General features: G+C 34.2%; 2 pseudogenes across 1 annotated transcript; one reads left to right on the top strand and one right to left on the bottom strand.

Annotated features, from left to right (window-relative positions):
* Positions 1 to 5,008: 5,008 nt before the first annotated feature.
* LOC149383682 (WAT1-related protein At3g28050-like) lies at positions 5,009 to 12,474 on the bottom strand (annotated as a pseudogene). The gene is made up of 6 exons (XR_016301860.1): positions 12,137 to 12,474; positions 11,979 to 12,041; positions 10,602 to 10,718; positions 7,837 to 8,077; positions 7,574 to 7,732; positions 5,009 to 5,354 (listed from the first exon to the last, which is right to left on the bottom strand). The product of XR_016301860.1 is annotated as a WAT1-related protein At3g28050-like (transcript).
* Positions 12,475 to 15,595: 3,121 nt separating this feature from the next.
* LOC149383681 (uncharacterized) lies at positions 15,596 to 17,879 on the top strand (annotated as a pseudogene).
* The last annotated feature ends 4,247 nt before the right edge of the window (positions 17,880 to 22,126 follow it).

Genomic DNA, 22,126 nt, shown 5'->3' with positions numbered 1-22,126 from the left:
AAACCAAAAAATTGACACATGTAATACCTAAGCCATTATGTAAAGACTATTATATCCTCAGAAATCTTTTAAACGCATGCAAACCCATTCCTGGGTATTCTTCATCTTTTTCCCCCCAAAAAAAAAAACCCCTCATCTTCTCTCTCTCTCGCACGATCCCCCATTTTTTTTCTCGCTCAAAAAAATCGGCAGCACGTATCTCAGCGATTTTGAAAGCTAGAACTCCGATACCCAGCGATTCGTATCTCAGCGATTCTTATGTCCGACACGCACGATTGTTAACTTACACCGTGTCTTTTTGGCTTCTAATGCTATTGACCTGAGTAGCTAGCCTCGTTCTTTCTCCTCGGTTGGTCTTTTTCTCTATCTCTGCCTCTCTGTAAAATATTGTGTGTTCGCGTCGTTCGATTGATAGTTTACGTATTTAGATTTCGTGGCTAGGGTTCGTTCTTCGCGATTTGGCTTTAGGGTTTGGTTATGGAAGTTCGGAGAGGGGTTTAGCCGTTTGATTATTTATGTTTTTAGTCTTGAGTATGCTTGTTGATCTATTGTTTACTCTGCTTAATTTTGCTTGTGTGATATACTATCAGGGCATTGAGTGTATTGTCTATTGTGAATTGAATTTGCTGTTTTTATTGTCTGAGAATTGGATTGATGGCTGTTTAGAGTCCAATGGTCATGCTTTTGTTTTTTTTTACTGTTTTCTGTTGAGACTAACTATTGATGCTTAGTTTGAGCATACTGAGGTTATTTAGTATTGATGTTGTTATCATTCACAGCATTAGTATGAAGAATTTCCTTTTATTTATATATTTTAATTTCCAAGGCAATGCTAAACATTAAGGAACATTGTATATTAGGTTTGACGATCTTTGTTTAAGTGTCTAAAAAGGTCTTGGCTTTCTTTAAGCTCTTACAAGGTTTTGGGTTGCTTTTAAAATGTGGAACTGATCACTTTTTCTTGGTTGTTACTCTAGACTATTTGGGAGACTCTTGAAGACCAACAGTGTCACGCAGTGTAGTAGAAGAAAACAGTCGAGGAAAGAGTGTAAACATAGATCACAGTTCAGTAGGCAACGGGTATGTAGATGTGACCTCGAGTGAGAAGGACTTTGACATAAACATGGATGCACAAGATCAGAGTGAAGGTGAACACGATGCAGAAGATGACCCGGACGATGCAGACTTCGAACCTGAATTCGGCGTCACAAGTGGTCGCACTCTGAAGAAGGTTTGCAATTATCATGTTAGACCAATATCTAGCAAGGTGTAGATAGGGGGAGTGTTTGATCTTCTGACTTTAAGTCTGGTAGTTTTGGATCAGTTTTTTTAGAACTTTCTTTGTGTCTCCATGAATTCAGATTATAGTATTAGTGGCATTTCTGTTAATTTCGCTTCCATCCAAAGGAGAGAAAATTGTGGAGGAAGAAACCATAGCGCCTTCTATTAATGTGTGAGTAATTTTTAAAATAACTCATGTTTTTAGCTCAGTTCGTGATAGATGTGCCGGCAAAAAACGCGTTCATTGTCGCACCTAAGATTAAAAAGGTATGGAATACAAACTAAGATACCCCTTTGGATATTAGGTGTTTTTTTTTACGTTTTTTGTGACCTATGTGGCTTATTTATGATGATTGGGTTGTTTTTTGGTTAATACGGAGTAAAAACACGGTCGAGATTTCAGGCGTTGCGGCGACCTTGGAGAATCTGTCAACTCCGATTTCCTGAAAGGTAAGTGTCACAAAGTGAATTCAGTCTGTGACACATGTGTCACGGACTCGAGTCATTTCGTGACAGATTTGCCAAATTAAAAACACATAATAAACATAACATAATAGCCAAAATTAATTAAAATGGTGTTTTTTTGTTGAAATCCCGATTTTTCCAGGGTGTCACGAAGTGAATCCAGTTCGTGACACTAGTGTCACGAAGTGGATCCAGTTCGTGACACTTCCCGATTTTTCCAGGGTGTCACCAAGTGAATCCAGTTTGTGACACTTCCAGCTTTTTCCAGGGTATCACGAACTGGATTCACTTCGTGACACTAGTGTCACGAGCTGGATTCACTTCGTGACACTAGTGTCACGATCTGGATTCACTTCGTGACACTAGTGTCACGAACTGGATGTTTTTCCATGTTAATAACCGTTTTTTAATACTCATATCTAATACGAGTGAACGTATACATGTATGGCGGAAATATGTTTATATGCTAAGCATAGCGGGAAGTGGGTAATAATGAGTGAAATATGTGTTTATGATACCCATGAAAGATACGATCTTTGGCGCTAAGAAGAAAATGAGAAGAAGAAGATGAGGAAGAAGAAGAAAGAATGGTTCTTGAACGCCATTGTTGATGATGAAACTATTCTTTCTTGATTCTTTCTCTGTGAAGGAAATGTAGTTTGTTGAATTGGGTGTGTGATTTGGTATGTAACTGTTAAGTCTAGAGTGTTGTTATATATGCGAGCTTCAATGCATTTGTTTTTTTTACTTGACGAGAATTATGTGAGAATAAAGTGGTTTTGTTGAATTGGGTATGTGATTTATTGATGATTTTCTTGTCGTCGTCATCTTTTTTTTTTCTTGTCGGCCTCGTCCTTCTTATTGTCGTCCTAAAACAAATCAAGTCACCAATTTTCAACAACTTCAAGGCCAAATACAATCCAAGAACACAAAATACATCAATAATTCAAGACCAAAAGACTTCAATAATTCAAGGAATAATTTATGCAATAACACACAAATACACAAACATTGGACGAGCTTGGTAACCTCTTCTTTCAAGAACAATAAACAAGGCATCAAACACGAACATAAATCAAAAACTCATTTATGTCATCATCGAAAACAAACTCTCAAATTCATACCCACCAAGTCGTTTATTTTAAATGTTCAACTATATCATAATAAGTTAATACTAAACACTAAACCGAGACTTTGCGAGTCTCCGAACAAAAACCGAAGGCCTTTCCTACTCGGCCCACCCTCGGCTTGGTCCGGCCCCGCCTCGTCAACACTCGCGTGGCAGCTCTGCCACCTCTCGGACAGCGTCCTCGCCGTCCCGAACCCGCTGCACCGAGTCCTGTACAGTTACCTAAATCGAGCCTAAATTCTCGACCATCACAACTCACACGCATACCAACGAAAACAACCATTAACTCCTAGTAAACAAAATTCTCAGATTCTAACCATCATCACAAAACAGTTTCACATCATTTCAGTCCAAAGCACAATAAACGCTTAACAATTTCAGCCAATACACAACACCAACAGTCTCGAATCATCAACAATTCAACATCACAATTAAATCTATCATCACACGGCCAAGACCCAAAAATCAAACCCAAACTCGTCCAAATAAATTTCCAGACTCAAACCTATCACGTGATTCTCAGACATCTTCCAAAGGAATTTCCTTAACCATGATAAACAACCAGAACATCAACAACGTCAAAATGCCAAAATTACACTCGGCCAGAAGAAACAATTTCAGAACCAAATAGAATCCGAGCCCAACCAATAAACAAGGCATCAAACACGAACATAAATCAAAAACTCATTTATGTCATCATCGAAATCAAACTCTCAAACTCATACCCACGAAATCAGAAAATCCCAATTCAAAACCCTAATTTCATTTTTTCCTCAAATCCGAACCATAGAGGAAGAGAAATTAAAAATCGAGATTACCTTTTCCGTCGCCGTCTCTCTCTCCTTCTTCTCCGGCGAGCTCTTCTCAGCCGGTGTCCTTGAAGACGCGCGGCGGCTCTTTTCCTCGGCGGAGCTCGCGCAAGTTTGAGTTGAGTTCGCCGGTGTCCTTGAAGACGCGCGATTTTTTTCTTTCATTTTTTGTTTTCTTTTCTTCTTCTCCCGGGTTGAGTTCGCGTTGGTTGTGCCTTCACCGAGTGAGAAGAAGAAGAAGATGAAGAGGGTGAGCGATTGAAGAGTGAGCGTGAATGAGAGAGATGCTTGGAGGGAAATGAAGATCTGAGGGGTTTTTTTTTTTTCCAGAAAAGAGAGAGTGAAGATGAGAGAGAGAGAGAGAGCAAGAACGAATTATTATTTATTTTTTTAGAAAATGAAAGAGAGTGAAGATGAGAGAGAGAGAGAGAGCAGTCAAATATGATAGATAGAGAGAGAGCAGTCAAATATGGCTGCTTAGGGTAATTGAGGAAATTTTTATTTCTCTTTCCTAGTCAAAGTAACATATGTGTCAAAATATTGGTTTTGGGCTAAATATGGTAAGTGACAGCAAGATGATATTATTGCTGTCAAAACCCCAAAAATATTCATTTGTCCACGCCGTGATGTCGGCCATGGTGTTCTCCGCCGTGGTCATGCTTCTTCTTCTTCTTTTTCTTCTTTTTCATCGGCATTGCTGGTGGTTTTGAGTGTACGAGATATGTTTTAGTGATTGTGAATTTGTTGAGATTTTGGTTCTGGTGTTTCTTTTCCAGTATTGTAAATACGACGTTGATTTACAGTTAATATCAATTGTTTCAGCGTAAAGCATTATAAAAATAAAACTGATTTACAGTATATTCGTGTAAATACAAAACTGATTTACAGGTGTACATACAAAGCATATTTACAGTATATTCATTGTAAATACAAAGCATATTTACAGTATATTCGTGTAAATAAAAACTGGAAAAAATTATGTAAATATTTTGGACGTTCTAAAATGTTTTGGCGGCCAACTGAGATCATGAATATCGTAATTGTAATATTTGAATTGTTTTCCAGAATAAAGTCAATAAATGAGGAATATTTTGCAGATTGAATATTATATTTTGCCACAAAAATAGAAACTGAATGCCTAAGGTCAACCGGTACCTATAACTACTTTCCTAATCGGTTTCCTTAAATTTTTTTTAAATAAACTGCCTTATTTATTTAATTCGAAATTTGAAAAAAAAACTGCGTAATTAATTCATCTGCCGAATTAAATAAGGGCAAAAATGTAAACCTAATTTAATTAATAAGCTGCCACGTAAGCAATATGGCTACATGAAATTAACGAAAGGTTGGCTAAAAATAAATTGCTAGTGTTTAAGATGGTTACGCAATCAATTATTTGTAATAAATTTCAAATATTTGAACAATTGTCCAGAAGAGGAGTTCGCGTCAAGGAAGATTCTGATCCATCATCGTTGTCGACGAGAGACTTTCCCTCTTCAGATTTTGCCCATATTACACCATAGAAGCCTATTACTATCACTATTGCACCAATGACACTACGAAGATGACAAGAAGGGAAAAAAAGATCACTATCATTGCGCAAATACAGGACCTTTTGTACTTATACACCATGCAGCTACACTAAAGGTCACTAGAGTCCCAAAAATACCCTGTAATAGAATATAATGAATATTAATTATGTAGATTTAAATAAGAGTTGGGATTATTATTATTATTATTATTATTATTATTATTATTATTATTATTATTATTATTATCGCTTAAACGCGATTAGCTTTTTTTATCTTCATTTTTTCCTCATAAAAACGTTTATAAAATATAGTTTTTCTTCTTAAAAAAAAACTCGGTTAATTTGAGGTACATGTTATTATTTATATGACGTTCTAAATACAATAAGAAATTTGTAACTTATTAGGGCATTCCAAACATCACGTTTGTAATATAGCCAACGTTTAGAAACTTTTAGAAAAATAGCCAAACAGATGAGGTGACACTTGAACAAGCCAGCCAAATTTCCTATTTTGTCCTTCCAACCTTTTTGTTGTTTACAATGATTCGTCATTTTCTCTCTCATACAGGGTTTTTTTTTTTCATCAAAACTTCAAAAATCCATATCTTCCTCATAAGAACTCGAAATTGAGTGATTCCAAATCCTACGGATTCGTAGCGAAAAGAGCTTCAAAAATAGATTTTTGGATGAAAAATCATGTCTACTACTGTAGAATTCCGCCGGAGTTCACCATCGGTATATTAATTGTCATTAATTATCGAATTTTTAAATGATTTACATTTTTTTTTGTTAATTATAACATATTTAATATAAGGATATTTAAGTCAAATATAATTGTCATTGACTATTTTCCTAAAAGTTTGCAAATGTTGGCTACATCCCAATTTTATAGTTTAGTTTTGACTACAAATCTACAACGCCCATACAATAATTGGTTAAATTTTCGATTAAAATTAGAGATTTGTAAACAATTAGCCTACTTATAGAGTGGATTTTTAAATTATAGCCCAACTATCATTTATTTAAGGAAATAGCCCATATTTATCATACTTCCAAAATTGCCATTGGTTTCATAAAACTTCGTTCTTAATGTTTTGTTAATTCCAATTTTTTTTCCAGTTAATCATCATCGGATTTGAATCATGGAATCGTTCGCCAAATCGGAGATAGATATTTTTCTTTTTCGAATGGTAAATAATATTTACTATCGAATGACCGGAATATAAATATTATTTATACCATTAAAATTATCCTGCGATTTGCAACCAGGATATTCGACGACTCATTTGGAATAGATATTTAGGATCGTCGATTTCGTAGATGTTCTTCTATTGTTCTTATATTATCTGTTTGTCTAGGTTGTCATTTAATCCTAATTAGTTTCTGTTTGTCTAGTGTAGGTGTTTAGATTATTCGGTTTCATAAAAATTCGTTCTTATTTGTTTGTTAATTCTAATTTTTTTTCAATTATTCGTCATCGGATTTGAATAATGGAATCGTTCGCCAAATCGGAGACAGGTATTTTTCTTTTTCGAATGGTAAATAATATTTACTATCGAATGGACGGACTGTAAATATTATTTACCATGAAAGTTTTAGAGTTTCGGTTATGGTATTCTATGGATTAATTGAATTGGAAATAATATTTACCATATTTATAGTTAATCTAATAGAGAATTGATCGGAGATGCGGGCTAGAGTTTCGATTATGGTGTTCTATGCGTTAATCGAATTGAAAATAATATTTACTTATCATTTTTTTCCAAGTATGAGAACGGAGACGTTTTCGTCGGCTTTGGAAGTGGCGAAATCAAAAAATTGGTGGCGGAAAAGGAGGTCGGAGGCAATATCAGAGGATTGAAGGATTCAAAATCGACGGAGAGTTCGGAGGATTGAAGGATTCGGAGTCGGAGGTGAAAATTTTGGTGTGTATTTGATGAGGTGTAAGATAGGAATATAATATTGTTTGGTAGTGGATTGAGCTAGTTACCTAATTTAAGTGATAGTTGGACTAGAATTTTAAAGGAGGTGACCAATTAGGCTAAATACCTAGCCGACCCTTAAAATTAAGTAGATAAATCCGATTAATTTTAAACAAACAGTCAATATTGGCTGGTCGAATTTGAATGTGACTTCTAACCATTTTGACTTGGCATAAGCAGGGGCGGAGCTACGTGGGGACCAGTGGGTGTATGGGTCCCCACTGACTCGGGATTTAAAAAATTACTAATGGGTATAAATGTATTATTATTAGAAGTTAATTATATTATATACTAATAATTAAAATAAGTTAAACTCCAGTATGCATAGGACAAGAGTTCGAATCCCCGGGATAGAGTAAGTTCGAATTTTACTCACAGAATAGAGGACAGAGATGAGCTCCACATTAGGTGTCAAAATCCAGACACTTAGATCTCTTTCCACAGCCAAAGTGAGCATTGCACATTGAAGTGATCCAAAGAAGTATAAGAACCAAAGAACTGTCGTCTGTGACGGGTATTCTTCGAGAATAGCTGCCTTAAAAATGCAAGTTCAAATTGAGCAAAGTAAACTAAAAAAAAGTAATAATAGCAATCTTCTCAAGTGAGTTTTGTGTGTGAGCTTTGCATTTGCAATTTTACCAGAGAAGTGTTGAACAACGAAACACTGAGGTCGGCAACGAAAAGGAAAAGGGCTCCGATGATCCAATTACTAGTCGAAGCCAAAGCTGATGTTGATCCCGCCACCATTGTCGACGATGATGATGGAGTGATGATTGCAAGGCCTTTGTAGAGTGTCACAATAAGTGCTCCTGAGATTGAGACTAGAGTTCCCAATATTTTGATATGGCTCCTTGACTTTCTCATCTCTAACTTTTCCATTCTACACCAAAATTATGAAAATTCATCAAATATACGTACTTGTTCCAAAGGAATGCGTGATTCGCTTTGAAACTCGGACCGGATTGCTTTTAATGGTTTGAAAGATTGAGGTGGACCTGACTAAATCTTAAAATATCTACCGGGACGAATAAATTTAGAGAAGGGTATGTTCAATGTCAACGGTCCAGTTTTACAAAGTTTTTAATTTTATTTTATTCTACAATTCAATTAAATTTTTTTTTCAATTCGAACAACGAATGTCCTAAAAGTAATTTTTTTTTTGTTAAAAAAATTACAACTTGGGATTTGTTCAATATGAAATTAAAACTAGGCCATTTGTGACAAGTTCAATGAACCGGACCATACCAAATTAGAATTAAACCATCTAATGAAATCGACAGTTTAAAGACATGTAATATATATGAGTCCATTAAAAAATAGTCAACTTAAACAATAGTTACAATAAGAAATCGCACCTATTTGTCAAAAGTAAAGACGAACAGTCGTACCTAGCTATACTTATTGTCGCAAACGACACGACCGTTGACCAAACAGTCGATTGTGCGAAATAACACAACTATATAATAGTTCAAATGGTAACTAAAATATCAACATATTAGCTATAAGGCACGACTGTCGGAGAGGCAATCGTCACGAGAATCATCGCGAGAGAGCTCGCGGTCCACACCGTTCTCTATATTTGTCACGATGCCTATATGGCTTCGTGCTACAGTACCTAAGTGCTCTTACAAAAGCCACTAAGCCTCTACCCCTGTGCCCGAGCCCGACACTGACGCCAATGCCACGGTCGCACTTTCTTGTGCAAAGAATGCATGAGAGAGTGCCACTTGACACTCTTTTGGCTTCATAACTCTCCATAGTCAAATGTTCACGTTGGTTACAAATCTAGACGGAAGTTTGACAAAATGTAATAGATGCCAAGTTTCAGACATTGCTAAATAGCAAATGTTTTGTAAATCTTAGGTAACTAGCTACTTTCAAATGTAAATCTGACGTAAATAGCCATTTTCATATATCAAACATTGACTATTTACCTAAGATTTATGTCTGAAAGTGGCTATATACCTAAGATTTAGCAAACGTTGACTTTTTAGTAATGTCAAACGTTTAAATTGACTCGATCATGGCCTGTCCAATCCTAATCGCGGTTTCTCTATATAAAATCGCACCCCGAATTGTTTGTTACCTAGTTAAAGAATTGGACAAGATCAAATTAGAGCATAACTATTTTAGATCAAACCAACATAATAAAAATGAATGATTTGGTATGGTTTAGGAGTTTGAGTGGGTTTTTTTTTTTTTTTTTTTTTTTTTTTTTCATACCCTACCTACATACTCACTATTCACTAGATTGAAAAGGAACCAATAACTGGTTTCAAGTCTAATCTCTTCTAAAGCACTTCAATTATAAAGAAGTAGCTCTAAAAAAAGGGATGAAAATATCAACGGTATCATTTGTGTTTAATCGAAATGCACGATTTATACCTTCAGTTTCCAGAAATATCAGACATATTTCTTCAGTTTAATATAAAATTAGAGCATAACTATTTTAGACCAAACCAACATAATAAAAATGAATGATTCGGTATGGTTTAGGAGTTTGAGCGGTTTTTTTTTTTTTTTTTTTTTTTTTTTTCATACCCTACCTACATACTCACTATTCACTAGATTGAAAAGGAACCAATAACTGGTTTCAAGTCTAATCTCTTCTAAAGCATAACTATTTTAGACCAAACCAACATAATAAAAATGAATGATTCGGTATGGTTTAGGAGTTTGAGTGTTTTTTTTTTTTTTTTTTTTTTTTTTTTTTTTTTTTCATTTTTCATACCCTACCTACATACTCACTATTCACTAGATTGAAAAGGAACCAATAACTGGTTTCAAGTCTAATCTCTTCTAAAACACTTCAATTATAAAGAAGTAGCTCTAAAAAAAGGGAAAATATCAACGGTATCATTTGTGTTTAATCGAAATGTACGATTTATACCTTCAGTTTCCAGAAATATCAGACATATTTCTTCAGTTTAATATAATTGACATATATCTCCCTTACAAATATGTTATATTACAAATATCACCCTTTTCGTTTATTTTTTACCAAAAAAAATTGAACTCCCCAAAATATCCTTAATGAAATAATTTTTTATTTTTTATTCTATATACAAAAAAATTAAATTAACAAATTTCTTTATAAAAAGTTAAGGATTTTTTTTATAAAGAGAGATTTTGATTTTTTTTAAAATAAAATAGAATAAATATTTATTCTATTAAGGGTATTTTAGGGAGTTCAATTTTTTTTTTTGGTAAAGATAAACGAAAATGGTGATATTTGTAATATAACATTTTTTTAGGGGAGGTATGTGTCATTTATATTAAACTGAAATGAGATATCTGATATTTCTAAAAATCGAAAGAATAAACCTCGCATTTCGATTAAACACGAGGGATACTATTGATATTTTCCAAAAAAAAAAACCACTATCAGGCAAAGAGAAAGGAACCTGAAGATGATAGCAAGAACAAAAGTGAGGGCTGGGACTAAATTGCTCATCGCAGATGCAAGTGTTGGAGAGCTATAGCTTAAACCAGCGAATACACAATTCTGCGCCAAAGTTATTCTGCAATTTTATATTCATAATAAACATACAGACAAAGGAATCAATAAAACCACACAAGCTAACAAATTTCTCGTGACCCAAGAAAGGAAAATGAGAAAAGACTCAAAGTTTGATATGATTCAATGATTGTCTCCAATCTGAACTCTAGATATAGAGTTTCTAAATTACTTGCGTTAATTCTAAGCAACTCCATAATTAACAACATAATTTACATGTTCTTAGTCTTACTACTATTTTATAGTATTTTAATTAGAATTTTTGGTAAAAAAACATATAGTATGGTAGACAGTCACACCCCATTATAAATTAAGAAAATAAATCTTCATTCCTAACTTGAAAATAAATTACATGATATAAATATAATCCTAAAACAACAAATTGTCAAGCATATATTACATTAAAAGTAAATTAAAATGAATATTTAAGGTCATTAAAACAAAATTGTCACTAACTTATACGAAATGATTTTTTTTTGTTTGGGGGATATTTAAGGTCTCGAAAGATCATATATAGTCTTATAATCACAATAAAATTAATAAAATTATTACAGTCAATTTTTCAATTTTTAGTTAATTGTAAGCAAATAACCGTGCTTTTGTCTTTTTTATTAAGATGATCAAATTTATCTAATACGAAAAGAGAGTATATATGAAATGTTCTAGTTGTCCACATGATGACACATCACCCAAATGACTATTTATCTATAATTAATGAAATGTTGAATATTTAGCAAGTCACAAACTTTTAGTGGCTTATTACTTAGAAACTTGAATATATACTTTAATTAGTATTTCATTTTATAATTTGTATATTAAGCATCATGTTATAATGTGTGTTTATCTTTTTTTTTATAAGTTCATATTTACTTGAGATTCAATAAATTTTTTTTTAAATATGATTAGTTATAACATAAGTAAAGAAGTACTTGTTGCAACTAGCAAATTCCTTAACTTCTTTAAGATTCTATTCAAAATTTTATTTTATTAAAAAAATAGCCCATCATGCCGAAATAAATTAAATTATTTTCTTAATAAAATGAAACTTTTACTATTTTTAAAAAAGATAGCTTTTGGGTTACTGACCTAATTACTTCCATAAATAAATTAAGCATACGCGGGCTAAAAGAAAGTTCACATTTATAAAAAGCCGCGCTTTTTAAGCGTAAAAAACTTTGTGTTGGAAAAAAAAACACCATTTAATTTTAATAAATGTATATAGTTTGTTTCATAAATTTTTGGATTAGAGATTTGCCCTTATTACCCAAGAAAGGCCAGGAGACAGAATTTGCAGAGCAGAGAGGAACTCAGTGGTGGTCTCTTGTTCCTATAATATATGGGAACGAGTATCAAATATTAAAAATACTAAACTTGATATGTGACTACGGAAATTAATTTTTTTTTTTTTTTAAAGTGCCAAACCTTTGGAAGAAGAGAATTGGAAGGAAAATGAGAGCCGCGAGTGCATTGGAATAGACGACAAAGACGAAGTGGTTCATTCCTTCGGACATGGCTGCTTTGATCATCGTCATCGCTCCAATATCCACAGAGCCTGCCATTACCATTGCCACAAATGGCAATGCCTCTATAAGCCATGCTTTCAAAATCATCTCTCTCTTTTAGACTCAGAGAACTTCTTTCAGGATTTTGAAGTTTGAATGTGCCTTTGCATGGGAATATTACTTCTACTTATCTGCCTTAGGTTTACTTTGGTGTGTTTTAGTTCTGGTTTAAATAGAGAATAGCTAACAAAAACGTAATTGGCTTCTTGATCTGCTCGACAATGCATGAGATGAGACCCTCAAATGCATAATACTAAAATAAAAAACAATGAAAGAACTTCTATTTAACTTTCAAGTGTGAACTGTGAATCACATGCGGTTCAAGGACATGAAGAGTTGACGTTCATTTTTAAGCAAAATTGGACGTCTAAAGATTAATTTTTTTTTTTTTTTAAGATAACTTTCCTTAAATATAATGTACAAGTAGCAAATGGTGTTGATTCCAATTCCTTATATCAAAAGGATTTCATAAATCAAAGTATTCAACATGAGATCTCAGTTTATTTTAAAATTGGCTGGATAGGGTTAGAGCAATTATAAACTCTTGAATTTATTCTAGCTATATTGCTGCTACACCTAACAGTCAGCTTAAGTGATAACCAACCAATCCATGATAGAAATTCGGTGCTACTTTAGCAAATTTAAAGTTAACAGGTCAATTTTAAAAAACTGGATTAATTATATACAAAAAAAAAAACACTAACCAACTATATAAGCGATTTTATAAAATCTAGTTTGAACCGAATACAATTGTAACCCATATTGCTAATAGGCGGGAAAAATAAATGACAAATTACATAATATTAAGATGGGAAAATAACACATATATACGCTGTGTTTTAGTGAAATGTCGAGTTTAGCCTTTGGTTTTGAAAAATGTCGAGTTCATACCCTCTGTTTAACTAAAATGACAGAATTATACCCTGAAATAGATAACAGTGTCACAAATCTCTCTTCCAATGATATTAAGAAAAATCGAATAAAATCCAAACTAGTACCCTAACTTCCAAATTCCCAATTTGAAATAAAAATTGTGAAGATTTGGTTTCAGACTCTTGAGTGTTGTACAAGGCATTTATGTTTTATGTTTTAAACGTTATAGTGGCATTTTTGTAAATAGAATTATTATGTATTGTTTATAAAAGGCAAGTTCTATATGCTACGTAACGGTTAAATTTTTCATAATCAGTTTTGGGAAATTGGGAAACACATAGATTATGGTTGGGAAACACGAGTGAATTAGAAAGGAATTGATCGAGTTCTCAAATCGATCAATGTGATTCATAGAACAAGAAACACCTTGTTGATTGTGTAATCATATAGTGGAGAAGGCAGGAGTAGATCATTTTGATCGAACCTGGGTAAAATTCTTGTGTGTTTGTGTTGGTTTGTGTTCATGTTTTTGTTCGTCGATTTCGAGTCCATCATTTGCAAGAATTTCCGCGCTTGTCAAAGTTTTGTACTAAAAAATAAAATAAAATTGAAATTAAATAATAAAATTCATATATCCCAAGAGATGATTTCATTCCGTGTTCAAATTGCAACTCTGAACTTGGATTCTCTGTACGAATCTGTGATTTTGATGACTACCAACTGTCGATTTTTACTCATTTGCATCTTTCTGTGTTCTTCACGATTAAAAGACTGTTGTTTATTTTTTCAGTTTTTAAATAAATTATATACATGACGCGATTGAATAAAGATAATTGGTGTTTACATATAAGTATTATAGTCAACGTCAATAAAATTCAATAAAAACAAGATTCGTGGCACTGTTGTCTATTTCTTGGTATAATTTCGTCATTTTAATTAATCAGAGGGTATGAACTCGACATTTTTGAAAACCAAATGTTAAACTTGACATTTCACTAAAACACAAAGTATATATGTGTCATTTTTCCTATTAAGATCTCGAGAGATTTATTATCACCCGAGAAAGCCCTGGAGGCAGAATTTGGAGAGGAGAGAGAAACTGAGAGGTGATCTCTTGTTCCTTTGGAAATAGAGAGTGGGAAGGAAAATGAGAGTGGCAAGCGCGTTGGAATAGACAGCGAACACGAAGTGGTTCATCCCTTTTGACATCGCTGCTTTGCTCAACATGCTCAGCCCAACATCTAGAGAATCTGCCATTATCATATCCCATGATTTCGAGCTCATTTCTCTTCTGATAACTTTTCAAGGCATTCCGATGTAAAGGGTATCCCCAAGAAAGATGGTGCTAAAAACGACGGAAATGAAAATCCCCACAGGCATGAACATGGCCACAAAGGACCTTTTGTTCTAAGACACCATTCACTTATACTACAGGCAGTGGCGGAGCCATTATCAAAATTCAAGGGGTACACAAAAAAAAAATAAACAAAATTAAAGTTACAAAATATATAATTAAATCGTCAAACTCACTAAAAATATTACAATTTTGTGACAAGTTCTCGAATTCTGATAATCATAGATATTTGGGACTTTGTATAGACAAAAAAAGCGGTGGTGTTAAAATATTTTTTTTCTAGATATAACAGTTGGTTAATTTTTCCGTTAGAGAGCAATGCTAAATATCAGCTGAAGCGCTATCATTTGTGTTTCCAATTCAAATAAATAGTGGGCTCCACCATACATTTTGCTCACTCAAATTAAGCCACGCTGCTGATCACCGCTCCTGCGCTGATAAAAAAGCATTTCCCGTTAAAATTAAGCGGATAAATCCGATTAATTTTAAACAGACACTTAATATTCCAGTCGAAGCCAAAGCCGATGTTGATTCTGCCATCACTGTCGACGATGACGATGGAGTGATGATTGCAAGGCCTTTGTAGAGTGTCACAATAAGTGCTCCTGAAACTGACACTAGAGTTCACAATATTTTGATACGGGTTCTTGAATTTCTTATATCCAACTTTTCCATTATACACCAAAGTTATGAAAAATTCACGAAATTTATGTTCTTGTTCTAAAGGAGTGTGCGTGATTCGTTTTGTAGTTTGAAAAATTGAGGTGGACCATGTAAGATATACATTACGAATATAGAATATATGGATACTAATTACCGTATATTGTATATGGAATATATTAAATAAATACGTTATGATATATCTCTCCATTTATGGTCTATCAAATCCCATAATTATAACATCGAATCAATACACATTAAGCCTCTCATTTCCGTTTCTCTTTGATGGAAAGGAACCGATTTATAAATTGAGAGAGAGTTGTTTTGGTCCCTAAGCCTTTTAATCTCATTCATAAACACACACCATCTAGTTCGAGGTTATTTCGGTTTAGAAGAGCAAAACGACGTTCCTTGACGCCGGCAAAGCCATTCCGAGTCACCGATAAAGCTCCGACGATTTTCCGATAACAATGGCCGGAGGTAAACGCTTGATCCATTTAGCTTCCGCTTTAAGGTTCATGTTTCTAATCATATGTTTTTGGATTAGAGACTATATTATTCTTACATTTGGTATCAGAGCATCCATACCTTTGCCTTGTTGTTAATGGTGTTGTGGTTATTTCTTTTTTCCCGGGGTTTTCATGTTACACGTTGTTTTGAAAAACTAATACGTCCAATCTTTTTAAAATTGTTTTTCTATCAATTCTGGGCTTTAAAATCTTGAAAACCATGGAGAAATGAGGGAGAAACCGTCGGGTTTTTTAACCGGGTTCGCGGGTTTTTTTTATTAGAAAACGGGTGAAGAAGATGACTTTTACGACATGTCTTTTTCCCTTGTTTAAAATAAAGCTGTCGTTTGGTTTTTATCTGTTTTGAGCATATGCTGTTATGTTTTTGGATGCCGTAGACAATTGCTCCTTTGGGCCTGTTGTTTGGGCCTGCTACTAAGCATTAGCTGATGGTTTTTGAACGTGCATAGGGTCCCAACGTGGTTACATATGCATGGCATAATACATTGTTTTAAATAAAAAGATGAACGTGCAGGATTCATTTTTTTTTTTTTTTTGCTTGGACCTTTATCATTTTTATTTATTAAGAATATGATTTATTGTCATATTATATAGAAAATAAAATAAATTGATACATGTTATTAATTTTATATGCATTATTTAGAATCTGTATGCAAATATTTAGTTTTAAATTTATATTGTGTTAATATGTCATTTATTTAGAAATTATATGATGTATAATTTCATTATTATTTGAGACACACATATAATATTTAGCAATTTAATGACTAGCACAATATTATTTATTTTGGTTGTATTATTTTTGTGATTAATATGATCTTTATTAATTAGAGAGTAGCCACAGCATCTTTAATTAATTTAGATTGTATATTTAGAATTAAAATCACATTAAAATAATAATTGTGGTTAATCATATGCTATATTATGAAATCTACCCACAGGAATTTTATAATATTTGTATGATTAATTAGGATAAAATATCAAATTATATTTCCTAATTAACCCACAGGTATTAGGAAAAAGAACATAGTTTGACAGTTTTATCATAACGTGTGAATCTAATGGAATTAGAATTTTAGCCCACAGGCAAATTTTATGTCTCTAGATTCATTAAGTACATGTTTTGCATTGGTAAATCATGATATAGTTAATTTCTTCAAAAACATAATTCTTATAAGCATGTTTAATTTCTATAAATTGCAGCTAGTCAAACTGTTAGTTACTCTGATGTTAAGTGCGATGTCCCCGAACTCAAAGGGGACAACTTTAAGGTTTGGAAAGAAAGAGTTCTCCTTCAGCTGGGATGGATGGATATTGATTATGCCATAAGGAAGCCTGAACCCCCTAAAATCACTGAGAAAAGTACCCCTGATCAGGTTGATCTTTATGAAAAGTGGGAGCGATCTAATCGCCTCTGCGTTATATTCATAAAGACCAAAGTATCTGCTGGGGTTAGGGGTTCAATTGAGGAATATGACAATGTTCGTCTCTTAATGAAAGCAATAGACGATCAATTTGTCACTTCAGATAAGGCTTTGGCTAGTACTCTTATCATGCAGTTCTCATCCGTGAAGCTCACTGGAATAGGAGGTATGCGTGATCATATCATGCGTATGAGGGATATTGCGGCTCAATTAAAGACACTGGAAGTTGAAATGTCTGAAACCTTTCTGGTTCACTTTATTCTGTGCACTCTGCCCCAACAATATGGTCCATTTAAGATTTCTTATAACACACATAAGGATAAATGGTCAATCAATGAACTCATGACCATGTGTGTTCAAGAGGAGCATAGGTTGGCTATGGAACAGGGTGAGAAAGTGAATCTGACTTTCTCCTAAAGGAAGAAGAAAGATCGTGCCAAAGGCAAAGGCAAGCTCTCTGTCAAACCGGACATTAAGAAAGAGTCAAAGTGTTTCTTTTGCAAGAAGAAAGGACACATGAAGAAAGACTGCTCTAAGTTCCAGAATTGGCTTGAGAAGAAAGGTATTCAATTTTCGTTTGTATGTTATGAATCAAATCTAACTGATGTTGATCATAATACTTGGTGGATTGACTCTGGTTCTACAATCCATGTTTCAAATACTTTGCAGGGTATGCAAAACCTACGGAAGCCAGTGGGTAGTGAGTGCTATATCCTCTCAGGAGGGAAGATGAGCTCACATGTGGAGGCTGTTGGTTCTTGCATTTTGAGTACTGGTTTTATTTTGCATTTAGAAAAGACCTTTTATGTTCCTAGTTTTTCAAGGAATTTAATTTCAGTTTCGAGACTTGTACCTTTTGGTTTTGGTTTTAACTTTTTGGATGATGGTTTTACATTATTAAATAAATCTAAAACTGTTGGTTATGGTACATTGTCTCATGATGGTCTTTATTCTGTTACTTTGCAAAATAATACTGCTTATAACTCTTTGAATGTTACTGCTGGGTTATGAATGAAAATTCTTCTCTATTGTGGCACCGGAGATTGGGACATATCTCCATTTTAAGAATCAAGAGGTTGGTGAATGAAGGGGTACTTAGTACTCTTGATTTTACTGACTTCGAGACTTGTGTGGATTGCATTAAGGGAAAGCAAACCAATAAGTCTAAAAAGGGTGCAAAGAGAAGTACCGAATTGTTAGAAATCATACATACTGACATTTGTTGTCCAGACATGGATGCTAGTAGTCCAAAATACTTTATCACTTTCATAGATGATTTCTCACGATATATGTATCTCTATTTACTTCGTTCTAAGGATGAAGCTATAGATGCCTTTAAATTTTTCAAGGCTGAAGTAGAGTTACAATGCGGTAAACAAATTAAGATAGTGAGATCAGATAGGGGTGGTGAGTATTATGGTAGATATACAGAGAATGGACAAGCACCTGGGCCATTTGCGAAGTTTCTTCAAGAACATGGGATTGTTGCCCAATATACGATGCCTGGTACTCCAGATCAAAATGGTGTATCAGAAAGAAGAAACCGAACTTTAATGGACATGGTGAGAAGTATGAGGAGTACCACAAAACTTCCTCAATTCTTGTGGACTGAAGCACTAAAGACGGCTGTGTATATATTAAACCGAGTTCCAACCAAGGCTGTTTTAAAAACGCCTTTTGAGTTATTCAAAGGTTGGAAACCCAGTTTGCAACATATACGCATTTGGGGATGCCCGTTTGAAGTGAGAATTTATAATCCACAAGAAAAGAAACTAGACCCTAGGACTATTAGTGGGTATTTCATTGGATATGCCGAGAAGTCAAAAGGTTATAGATTCTATTGTCCATCTCACAGTACTAGGATTGTGGAATCAAGGAATGCAAAATTTCTTGAGAATGACTTGATTAGAGGGAGTGACCCATTGCGTGATTCGGTCTCTGCAATGGATCACAATGAAGCTGAACCTTCTAGTTCAAGTGATAGATTGATTATCATACACACTCCTCAAGCTCAATCGTGTGTACGACAACCAACTATTGAAGTTCAACAAGTTGATAATGCTGATCCTGTAGATCAAGTTGCTGATCAAGATCATGTTGAACAACCTATTGAACAACCTGTTGAACAACAAGATCATCAAGATCATGATGAAGCACCATTAAGAAGATCTACTAGAGTTAGAAATTCAGCAATCCCTAGTGATTATGAAGTATATCTGCAAGAAATGGACGGCAACATTGGAGCCGAGAATGATCCTGAAACGTTTTCACAAGCTGTAAGTTCTAAAGAATCTAACTTATGGCACGAGGCTATGATTGAGGAGATGAACTCTATGGGAAAGAATCAAGTCTGGGATCTTGTCGAGTTGCCTGATGGTGTAAAAGCCATCGGATGCAAATGGGTCTTTAAAACAAAGAAAGACTCACAAGGCAACATCGAGAGACATAAAGCAAGACTTGTAGCCAAAGGGTTCACTCAAAGAGAAGGAATTGATTACACTGATACATTTTCGCCTGTATCAAAGAAAGATTCACTTCGCACAATTATGGCATTAGTAGCTCATTTTGACTTCGAGCTACATCAAATGGATGTGAAAACGGCCTTCCTTAACGGAGATCTAGAGGAAGAGGTTTACATGAAACAACCAGAAGGATTCTCCTCTAGTCACGGTGAGCATTTAGTCTGCAAGCTTAATAAATCCATTTACGGTTTAAAACAAGCCTCCCGCCAATGGTATTTAAAATTTCATGATGTTATAACTTCTTTCGGTTTCGAAGAGAATGTCATGGATCAATGTATATAACAGAAGGTCAGTGGGAGTAAGATATGTTTCCTTGTTTTATATGTGGATGATATTTTGTTAGCGACTAATGATAATGGAATGTTGTACGAGGTGAAACAATTTCTGTCTAAGAACTTTGATATGAAAGATATGGGTGAGGCATCTTATGTCATTGGCATTAAGATCCATAGGGAAAGATCACGAGGCATTTTGGGTTTGTCTCAAGAAACCTATATCAACAAAGTTCTAGAGAGATTTCGGATGAAAGATTGTTCGCCAAGTATAGCACCTGTTGTGAAGGGTGACAAATTCAGTCTTGATCAATGTCCAAAGAATGATCTTGAGCGGGATCAAATGAAGAATATTCCATATGCTTCCGCTGTGGGAAGCTTTATGTATGCTCAGGTCTGTACCAGACCTGACATTGCATATGTTGTTGGAGTATTGGGTAGATATCAGAGTAACCCAGGTCTTGACCATTGGAAAGCTGCAAAGAAGGTTATGAGATACCTTCAAGGAACAAAGGGTTACATGCTTATGTTCAGACGAACCAATGCATTGGAGGTGGTTGGTTACTCTGATGCTGACTACGCAGGCTGCATAGATTCCAGAAGATCCACTTCAGGATATATGTTTATGCTAACCGGCGGAGCTGTATCTTGGAGAAGCACGAAGCAGACGTTGGTCACTACTTCCACCATGGAGGCCGAGTTCGTATCTTGTTTTGAAGCTACATCACATGGTGTTTGGTTGAAGAGTTTTATACCTGGGCTTAGAGTTGTAGATTCTATTTCTAGGCCTATTAAGTTGTACTGTGACAACTCAGCTGCTGTCTTTATGGCTAAGAATAACAAAAGTGGAAGTCGAAGTAAGCATATCGACATCAATTATCTAGCCATAAGAGAACGTGTTAAAGATGGAAAAGTGCTCATCCAACACATTAGCACTGAGTTGATGATTGCCGATCCTTTGACTAAAGGCATGCCACCAAAGAAATTTAAGGATCATGTGGAAAATATGGGACTTGGTTCCATAATGTAATTTTTCATAGTACGCTACATTTCCATTTATGAAACTCTTATTCAGTTTAATATTTCTCATATGGTTTGTGCACATTCATTATCATTATTGATTTGAGAAGTATTTTATTATGTTTGGACCTAGAATAAACATATGGTTTATTCATTATATTTTGATGGGTAATTTGTGAAAAGTAATATATATGATACATGGAAGATAATACTCATTTATAGAGGACTTATCGCCATGATCTATATATTAATTTTCTTGTGACATATATTGAATTTATAGACCAAGTGGGAGAATGTAAGATATACATTACGAATATAGAATATATGGATACTAATTACCGTATATTGTATATGGAATATATTAAGTAAATACGTTATGATATATCTCTCCATTTATGGTCTATCAAATCCCATAATTATAGCAACGAATCAATACACATTAAGCCTCTCATTTCCGTTTCTCTTTGATGGAAAGGAACCGGTTTATAAATTGAGAGAGAGTTGTTTTGGTCCCTAAGCCTTTTAATCTCATTCATAAAGACACACCATCTAGTTCGAGGTTATTTCGGTTTAGAAGAGCAAAATGACGTTCCTTGACGCCGGCAAAGCCATTCCGAGTCACCGATAAAGCTCCGACGATTTTCCGATAACAATGGCCGGAGGTAAACGCTTGATCCATTTAGCTTCCGCTTTAAGGTTCATGTTTCTAATCATATGTTTTTGGATTAGAGACTATATTATTCTTACAGACCAAACCAATTTAGACAAGGCTAGGTTAAGCGGTCCAATTTTTACGAAGTTTTATTTTTATTCTTTTTTATTTTACAAATTTAATTAGAAAACTGAAAAAAAAAATCAGTCATCCTAAACGATAGTTTAAAAGCCTGTAAAAAAATATATTAGTTTGGAATTGGTTCGGTCATGTTCTGTCCAATCCTAATTGCAGTTTATATTAGTTTGTACTAAGATCATATTAGAGCAAACTATTTTAGACCAAACCAACAGACTAAAATAGATGATTTGGGATGGTTTAGGATTTTTGTAATTTTTTTTTTTCACACCCTACATACTCACTATTCACTAGATTGAAAAAGGAGCCAATAATTGCCTTCTAGTCTAATCTCTCCGAAAGCACTTACATTATTATGTAGTACCTCTAAAAAAAACCATTATCAAGCAAAGAGAATGGAACCTG

This window comes from Urtica dioica, chromosome 10 (genome assembly GCF_054948205.1).
Source record: "Urtica dioica subsp. dioica isolate 48M chromosome 10, U.dioica_male_clone48M_v1_H2, whole genome shotgun sequence".
NCBI lineage: Eukaryota > Viridiplantae > Streptophyta > Magnoliopsida > Rosales > Urticaceae > Urtica > Urtica dioica.
The sequence above is the reverse complement of the archived record's forward strand: the minus strand, read 5'-3'. Positions and strand labels throughout refer to the sequence as shown.